This window comes from Suricata suricatta, chromosome 5 (assembly GCF_006229205.1).
Source record: "Suricata suricatta isolate VVHF042 chromosome 5, meerkat_22Aug2017_6uvM2_HiC, whole genome shotgun sequence".
In the NCBI taxonomy this organism is placed as follows: domain Eukaryota; kingdom Metazoa; phylum Chordata; class Mammalia; order Carnivora; family Herpestidae; genus Suricata; species Suricata suricatta.
This window is the reverse complement of record NC_043704.1, coordinates 119,954,322-119,962,815: the sequence shown is the minus strand read 5'-3', so window position 1 is coordinate 119,962,815 and position 8,494 is coordinate 119,954,322. Positions and strand designations below refer to the sequence as shown.

The following is an 8,494-nucleotide window of genomic DNA, read 5'->3' as shown; positions in this document are numbered from 1 at the left end:
AGATGGAGACACAGAACTCAAAGCAGGCTCCAAGATCTGAGCTGTCAGCATAGAGCCTGACACAGGGCTCGAACCCATAAACTGTGAGATCATGAACTGAGCTGAAGTTGGATGGATGCTCAACCAACTGAGCCACCCCTTTTATTTATTTTATTTATTTTATTTTTTTTATGTTTTATTTATTTTTGATACAGAGAGAGACAGAGCATGAGAGGCAGAGGGGCAGAGAGAGAAGGGGACACAGAACCGGAAACAGGCTCCAGGCTCTGAGCTAGCTGTCAGCACAGAGCCTGATGCGGGGCTCGAACCCACAAACATGAGATCTGACCTGAGCCAGAGCCAGATGCTCAACCGACTGAGCCACTCAGGTGCCCCTGAGCCACCCCTTTAAAAAAAATCTTTTGATTTTGAAATATTATACTTACAAATATTTTGCAAAAAGAGAACAGAGTTCCCAAATACTTTTCATGTACCTTTCCCACAGGGTAATATATTATACAATTACCAAAACTGGGACATGAACACCCAAACGACATGATTTATAAATTTATAGACCCTCCTCACTAATGTCACCTCTCCGGCCCAGAACTTAACCTAGGATGCCGCACTGCATTTTGTTATCATGTCTCCTTTGTTGTCTCTAGACTTGCATGGTTCTTTAGTATTTCTTTGTTATTCATGACCTTGACAATGTTGAAAAGCCCTGGCCGTTATTTTGTAAACTGTCAGTTTGAGCTTATCTGATGTTTCTTCACATTTAATCAGGGTATGCAGTTTTGGCAAGGATATAAAAAAATGATGGTGGAAAATGGAAAATATCCATGAGACTTCAAGCTGGTTTTTATTTTTCAATTTAAAAAAATGTTTGTTTATTTATTTATTTTGAGAAAGGAGTGAGAGCATGAGCAGGAGAGGGGCAGAGAGAGAGGGAGGAGAGAATCCCGGGCAGGCTCCAAGCTGTCAGCACAGAGGGCTACATGAGGGCTTGATTTCGTGAGATCATGACCTGAACTGAACACTGAACAAAGTGGGCCACCCAGGTGCCCCTAAAAGCTGTTTAAAAAAAAAAAATCAGAGTCACACATTCTAGCTAGACTATTAAAAAGAATAAGACACAAATAAGTGATAGTAGAAATAAAGCAGAGTTATCCTACAGCACTATAGTACTAAAACAATAATAACATATAAAAAACATCTTGCCGATAAATGTAACAACGGGGATGACATGACTATGTTCCTTGAGATGAGCATCTGTGTGATGCATCTCTGTGTCCACGGAAGTTTATGCACTGAGTCATTTCCTCCCCTGTGCTTCCAAAGCAGCTCTAGACGGTCAGACTGCTCCTCCTGAGGAAGAGGAGGGCTAATGAGGTGACTTACACCCCCCAGCACTGCAGCTGGTCTTGGAGCTGCAACTAATACTCATTGTTGCCCTGTTCCACTCTCCATTCTAGATTTCCCTTTCAAGTCAAACTTACGCTGGTCTCAGTGGCTCATATAGTGGCATGAACCAGACTCTCATCTCTGAAGGGTCTGGGTCTGTGGTGACTGCGCCCTTTCTAGGACAGGCTTGGTGCACTTGTCCAGTTGCCATTGAAACTGAATAAGGGAGAGCTGGGAGGCACCTGAGTAGGTCTGGGTCCTCCCCATGTCCTTCGCTGCTTTCATCATGCAACAGAAACCCTAACTTTCTCCTAATGATTAGGGTCAATTTCCCTTGACAAAATTCCCACCAAAAGTGGTGATTCCTCTTTTTGGCCTGGTGGTCCCTGGACACAAAGATCTTCAAGTGCCCGGGTTGCACAAGCAGCTTATAGTTCAAATGGACACTTGCTATATAGGCTGACCGAAGTGCTCCTCCCTTTGGGGACCAGAACCTCTAAATTTTCAGAGCCCGGAGTTGTGAAAAGATCAGATTCTCTAGCTGTGAGTGATATTAAGTGAGATCACCCCCTTGGGTCCCATAAGGATGGATGGTATTCATATAAAATATCACCTGTGAACTGTATCTTCAGCTGTGACATCAACAGGCCTTTGATGCTCAGCTAGGCTTGAAGCATTGGGTGGCTCAGTGCATGATACAACCAGGAAAGTTCATGATCATGGTCCCACTCCCACACTCCTTCACTGGAAAGTGGGGCCCCTGCTCTGGCATGATGTTCCAGTTGATCAAACTCTCTGTAAGTTCTTGGATGTTGGTGCTTATGAGGCTTACAGGCAGAAAAGGCAGACTCACCCCTGAAATGTGTGTCTAGTCCTGTCAGAACAAATTGCTGACTCTTCCCAAATACAAAACACCAACTAGATTAAACTTCCCACTTACTGGTTGCTTGGGCCTCTCAAGGGATGCTGCCATGTTGGGCACTCAGCTTTGGTCTCTGTTACTGGAAGGCTGGGCACTTGGTGGCAGCAGTAGCTAGATCAGCCTTGATAAGTAGGGACCCATTCTTAGGGGCATCAACCCAGAGAACCCGAAACACGGGTGTCAAAGTATTCTTTCCCAAACACAGCCCTGCCCTGGGTATAGCAGACCTGCCTTGGTTGGGAATTCAATCTTCTTGGGAGTTGGACTGCTCCGATGATTAAGTCCTGGGCCCAGGCTGAAAAAGAAGTAAACAATCCCATAGTATCATTAAAAAAAAAACACAATAAAATACTTGAATAAGCTTAACTGAGGAGGTGGAAGACTGTATGCTGAAAACTATGAAAGAAAATGATGAAAGAAATTGAAGATGACACAAATGGAAAAATATCCTGTGCTCATGGATCACAAGAAAATTAATATTATTAGAATGTCCACAGAGCCTGTCGCGGCGCTTGAACTCACAAACCGTGAGATCATGACCTGAGCTGAAGTTGGACGCTTAACCGACTGAGCCACCCAGGGGCCCCTCACTCATGGATTTCATAAACTTACCGAACCTGCATTAATCGATACCATTGTTTTTAAAAAGAGAGTAGATTATGGCCCAGCTGGATTAATCTCAACAACACAAAGTTAGTTTAACATTAAGTAATTTATTAATGTAATTTTACCATATCAGATTAGTGAAGAAAAATCATATGATCATCACAGGTATGAAAAAGCATTCAGTGAAATCTAATATTCATTCATGATAAAACTCTTCATAAGCTAGGAAGAGGAAAGGTTTTTTGTTTGTTTTGTTTTGCTTTAAGTAATCTCTACATGCAATGTGGGGCCTAAACTCACAACCTGGAGATTAAGAGTCACATGCTCTACCAACTGAGCCAGCCAGGCATCCCAGAATGAGAGTTTTTTTAATCTGAGAAAAAATATCTTCAATAAACCTATAGTGAATATCACATTTATAAGTGTTATGGTATGGTAGTTCTTTCAAAAATAAGTCAAGAATGCCTGCTATTACTACTTACATATACCATTATACTTAAGATCCTATCCAGAAATGATTAGAAAAAAAAGAAAATGAGCTATTATGATTGCCTGCATGAAAAACTCAAAAGAAATGTATAGGTAAATTATTAGAGTTATTGTACATTTAGTAGTAATGTTCCTGGATATATAGCAATAATTGTGTTTTATGGGGGCAACAAGAAATACAAAATTTAAATAATAACCATTTACAAGAGCAAAAAGTAATGTTCCAAATCTAGAGCTCAGAAAATATGGAGAAAATGGTAAAACTCTTTTGGAAAACCGTTAAAGAAGTCCCAAATAACTGGAGAGATACAACACGGCGTGGGTAGGAAAACTTAGTAGTAGAAAAACACCAGCTGGCTCCAAGAGACTATGGATTCCATACAATTTTAATCTCAACAGCATTTTTCTTAGAATTTAATTAAAGTAATTGCAAAATGTGTATGGTAAAACAAAGGACCAGAACAAGTTTGATGCTTCTAAAGGACACACTGACATTATTGTCAAGTTCAAGTAATTAAGACATGTGTTATTGATACAGGAATATATAATCAGAACAATGGAACACGAGACGGAGCCCACAGACACACACCTACACAGAAACTTGGTTGTGTCAGAGAGAGCATTGCAGAGTGGGGATGGGCCGCTCAATCTGGTACTTGCTCAAAGTTATCCATTCGAAAAATTATGAAACTGGATATGCTTATCCAGTTCATGGATACCTTCTATCATACTAAAAGAATCCATTTCAGAGGGTGTATATATATGTATGTATATACATATGAAAGGCCAAACTTTTAAAACATTAAAAAGAAAATGCAAGATAAAGTCTTTACAAGCTAATGGGAGTAAAATGTTCTCTTTTTTCTTTTTTAATTTTTTATATGTTTATTTACTTTTGTCAGAGAGACAGAGAGATTAAGAGTCTCATACTCTACCGACTGAGCTAGCTGGGCACAGAGAGACAGAGAGAGACAGAGCATGAGTCGGGGAGCGGCAGAGAGAGAGGAAGACAGAATCTGAAGCAGGCTCCAGTCTGCTGTCAGTGCAGAGTCCAATGGCAGGACTCAAACTCACAAATTGTGAGATCATGACCTGAGCCAAAGTCAGATGCTTAACTGACTGAGCCACTCAGGCGCCCCAAGTAAAATGTTTCCTTAAGCAAGATACTAAAAGTGCACAGGGGCGCCTGGGTGGCTCAGTCGGTTAAGTGGCAGGCTTCAGCCCAGGTCATGATCTCACGATTTGTGGGTTTGAGCCCCGTGTTGGGCTCTGTGCTGACAGCTAGCTCAGAGCCTGGAACCTGCTTCGGATTCTGTATCTCCCTCTCTCTGACCTTCCCCTGCTCATAGTCTCTCTCTCTCTCTTTTTCTCTCTCAAAAAGATAAATAAAACATTAGATAAAAGTGCACATCATACAGGGCATGATTGATAAATTAGACTACCTTAAACTTTTTAACTTCTTTTCCTCAAAATACTTCAAAAAGAATAAAAGGATCATCCAAAAATTCAAAGAATAAAGTTGCAACACATATAACTGACAAGGTGTAGTACCAAAATATATAAAGAACTCCTGTGTATTGATTAATTAAAGACAACCCAATAAAAACGCAGACAAAAGCCATAGATAAGCAATTCACAGGAGAATAAAACCTAACATTCAATAAAGGATGTGAAAAAATGTTCATTTTAGTAGTTATTAGGAAACTGAAAATTAAAATTACAAGATGTCATTTTATAACTGTCCAAAGGCAAAAATGAATACATCAGACAATCTCAAATAGATGTAAAACAAAGGAATTCTTAGGCACTCCAGCTGGGGCTGTAACGTGGCATCATCGCTTTGAGGAAAAAGATTGTGTTCTATAATATAGTTGAAGATGTTTATACCACATAGGCTGGAATGTCCATTCCTAGGTGTATACTCCAGAGAAACCCTGGCTCATATGTTCCAAGACTCATGCTCAAGAATGTTCATAGGAGCCTGGTTGCAATAGCAAAACACTGAAAACATTCTAAGTGTCCAAGGACAGGAGAACAGAAAAATGCACATCCGTGAAAATGAATGAACCACGTGATCAACATGGCTCAATCTCAGGAACTTAATTTTCTTAAAAAAAATTTTTTTTAATGTTTATTTATTTTTGAGAGACAGAGAGAGGAAGAGCGAGAGACAGACAGAGAGTAGGGGAAGAGCAGAGAGAGGGAGATCCAGAATCTGAAGCAGGCTCTGGGCTCTGAGCTGTCAGCACAGTAGACAACGCAGGGCTCAAACTCACAGACTGTGAGGTCATGACCTGAGCTAAAGTCAGAGGCTTAACCAACGAGCGACCCAGGTGTCCCAGGAACTTAGTTTTCAATCAAAGAAGCAAATCACAGAAGCATACATATAGTGCAATTCTGTTTATATGAAGTTCACAAACCTGCAAAGTAACAAGATCTGCTTAGGCAAACACGCATGTGTTAAAATGATTTTTTTAAAGCAGTGTAATGATAACAATGTTGGGTAGTGCTTACCTCTGGCAGGAAAAAGGAGTGGGGGGTGGTGCGAAGAGGGCACACAGGAGGCTTTGAAGGAACCAACGCTTCTTCAAGCAGCTGGTGAGCCAGATGATTTAAATTTTTTTCTCTTATCTATCGCTGCATAACAAATGACCGCAAAGCTTACCAACGTGAAGTGATAAACGCCGTTTCAGTGCGACGGAGCCCTCCATCTCAGGGACTCCCAGAGGCTGCAAGTTGTCAGCTGGGGCCGCAATCAACCCCAGGCTCCACAGGAAAGGATCTGTTTCCAGTCTCACTCATGTGATTGTTGGCAAGATTCAGTTTCTCACCGGTTGTTGGACCGAGGGCCTCAGATCCTTGATAGCTCTTGGCCAAAGGCCACCCTCGGTTCCTTGACACGTAGGTCTCTCCCTAGGGTGGCTCACAGCGTGGCAGCTGGCTTCATCAGAGTGAGCCGAAGCAAACGAGGTGAGCGAGATGGAAGCCCGTCTTTATGACCTAATCTCAGCAGTGACAGCCCATTATTCCTGCCGTGTTCTGTTCATTGCTGTATTCTATACCTGTGAAGCTGGTCACACGCCAGCCACACTGGGAGGGGGATGACACCAGATTGTGGACCTCAGGAGGCAAGAGTCACTGACAGACATTTAAAAAGCTGCTGACAACGTATTTGAAAGTGTATTTGTTCTCTGTTAAATATTCTGTAATAAAAATCCCTCTGGGGCTCCTCAGGAGCTTCAGGATAAAAATCGTCTCTTCTTCTTAATGTTTATTTTTGAGAGAGACAGACAGAGTGTGAGTGGGGGAGGGGCAGAGAAGAAGAGAGAGACAGAGACAGAGACAGAGAGACAGAATCCGAAGCAGGCTCTAGGCTCTGAGCTGTCAGCACAGAACCTGATACAGGGCTCAAACTCACGAACCACGAGATTATGACCTAATCTGAAGTCAACGCTTAACCAACTGAACCAGCCAGGAGCCCCTAAAATCATTTCCTTTTTGCGGTCATTTCATGCTAAGAAGCCCCCTTCATGGCCTGGCCTTGTCTAAGCCTCTGACCCCCACCATTCCTTCCATCAGACTGGCTTGGGTTTCTCAAACCCACCGTGCTCTCTGGTCTCCAAGTATTCCCCACACTTCTCCCACCTTGGGTGTCTCCTCATGGACCTTCTCTACTCCTTTACCTCCTGCCAAAACCCCTCTCTGCTCTGGCTGTTGTCTCCTGGCCCTCGGGCCCAGCTTAGTTCTGCTGATCTCAAGGCAGCTTGGGCTTTGGCCGCATTGTCCCTGGGCCCTCAGAAGGCAGCACCCTGTCCCCAAGGCTTGCCTCCCAGGACTTAGCCCGGAGTCAGCCCATGAGCCCCCCCCCACCCCTCCAGGAGAAACAGTGAAGGGACACTGAGGAGCAGTCACAGCAAGGAGTAAATAAACGCTGTGAAGAGCCTCGTGACAGTTCAGGTAGGGCTTTGAAGCCACAGGAGTTATGAGAAAACTCTTTTCAGAGCTTCTGCAATTCAGAAAAGTATTGTGCATTGTGTTTGCTTGAAATTTCTAGCACTATTGTAAGATAATTTTTTAATTAAACTTTTCATTTTGAAAAAATTTCAAGCTCACCAAAAGTTGCAAGAACATTGCAATTAGCTTTCATATACTTTTTTTTAAAAAAAGATTTTATTTTTTAAGTTATCTCTACACTCAACTTGAACTCACAACTCCAAGGCCAAGAGTCACATGTTCCACAGACTGAGCCAGCCAAGCACCTCCATATACTCTTCATTTATTGTCTTCTTTTTTTAAATTTATATCCAAGTTAGTTAGCATATAGTGCAATAATGATTTCAGGAGTAGAATCCAGTGTTTCATCCCCCACATATAACACCGATTCCTCATCCCAACAAGTGTCCTCCTCAGTGCCCCTTGTACATTTAGCCCATCCCCCCCAACCCCCTCCAGCAACCCTCAGTTTGTTCTCTATATTTAAGGGTCTCTTATGTTTTGCCCCCACCCTGTATTTATATTATTTTTGCTTCCCTTCCCTTATGTTCATCTGTTTTGTATCAAAGTCCTCCTGTGAGTAAAGTCATATGATATTTGTCTTTCTCTGACCTATTTCACTTAGCGTAATACATTCTAGTTCCATCCACATAGTTGCAAATGGCAAGATTTCATTCTTTTTGATTGCCAAGCAATACTCCATTGTATATATATACCACATCTTCTGTATCCATTCATCTGTTGATGGACATTTGGGCTCTTTCCATACTTTGGCTATTGTTGATAGCACTGCTATAGATATTGAGATGCATTTGCCCCTTTGAAACAGCACACCTGCATCCTTTGGATAAATACCTAGTAGTACAATTGCTGGCTGATAGAGTAGTACTATTTTAATTTTTTGAGGAATCTCCATACTGTTTCCAGAGTGGCTGCACCAGTTTGCATTCCCACCAGCAGTGCAAAAGGATTCCTCTTTTTCATATCCTGGCCAACATCTGTTGTTGCCTGAGTTGTTATGTTAGCCACTCTGACAGGTGTGAGGTGGTATCTCACTGTGGTTTTGATTTGTATCTCCCTGATGATACGTGATGTTGTGCA

General features: G+C 42.1%; 1 long non-coding RNA gene across 1 annotated transcript; it reads right to left on the bottom strand.

Annotated features, from left to right (window-relative positions):
- Nucleotides 1–1,013: 1,013 nt before the first annotated feature.
- LOC115292202 lies at nt 1,014–6,473 on the bottom strand. Its single transcript, XR_003908853.1, has 3 exons — nt 6,066–6,473; nt 2,533–2,600; nt 1,014–1,053 (listed from the first exon to the last, which is right to left on the bottom strand). It is a non-coding gene; the product is annotated as an uncharacterized LOC115292202 (long non-coding RNA).
- Nucleotides 6,474–8,494: the final 2,021 nt, after the last annotated feature.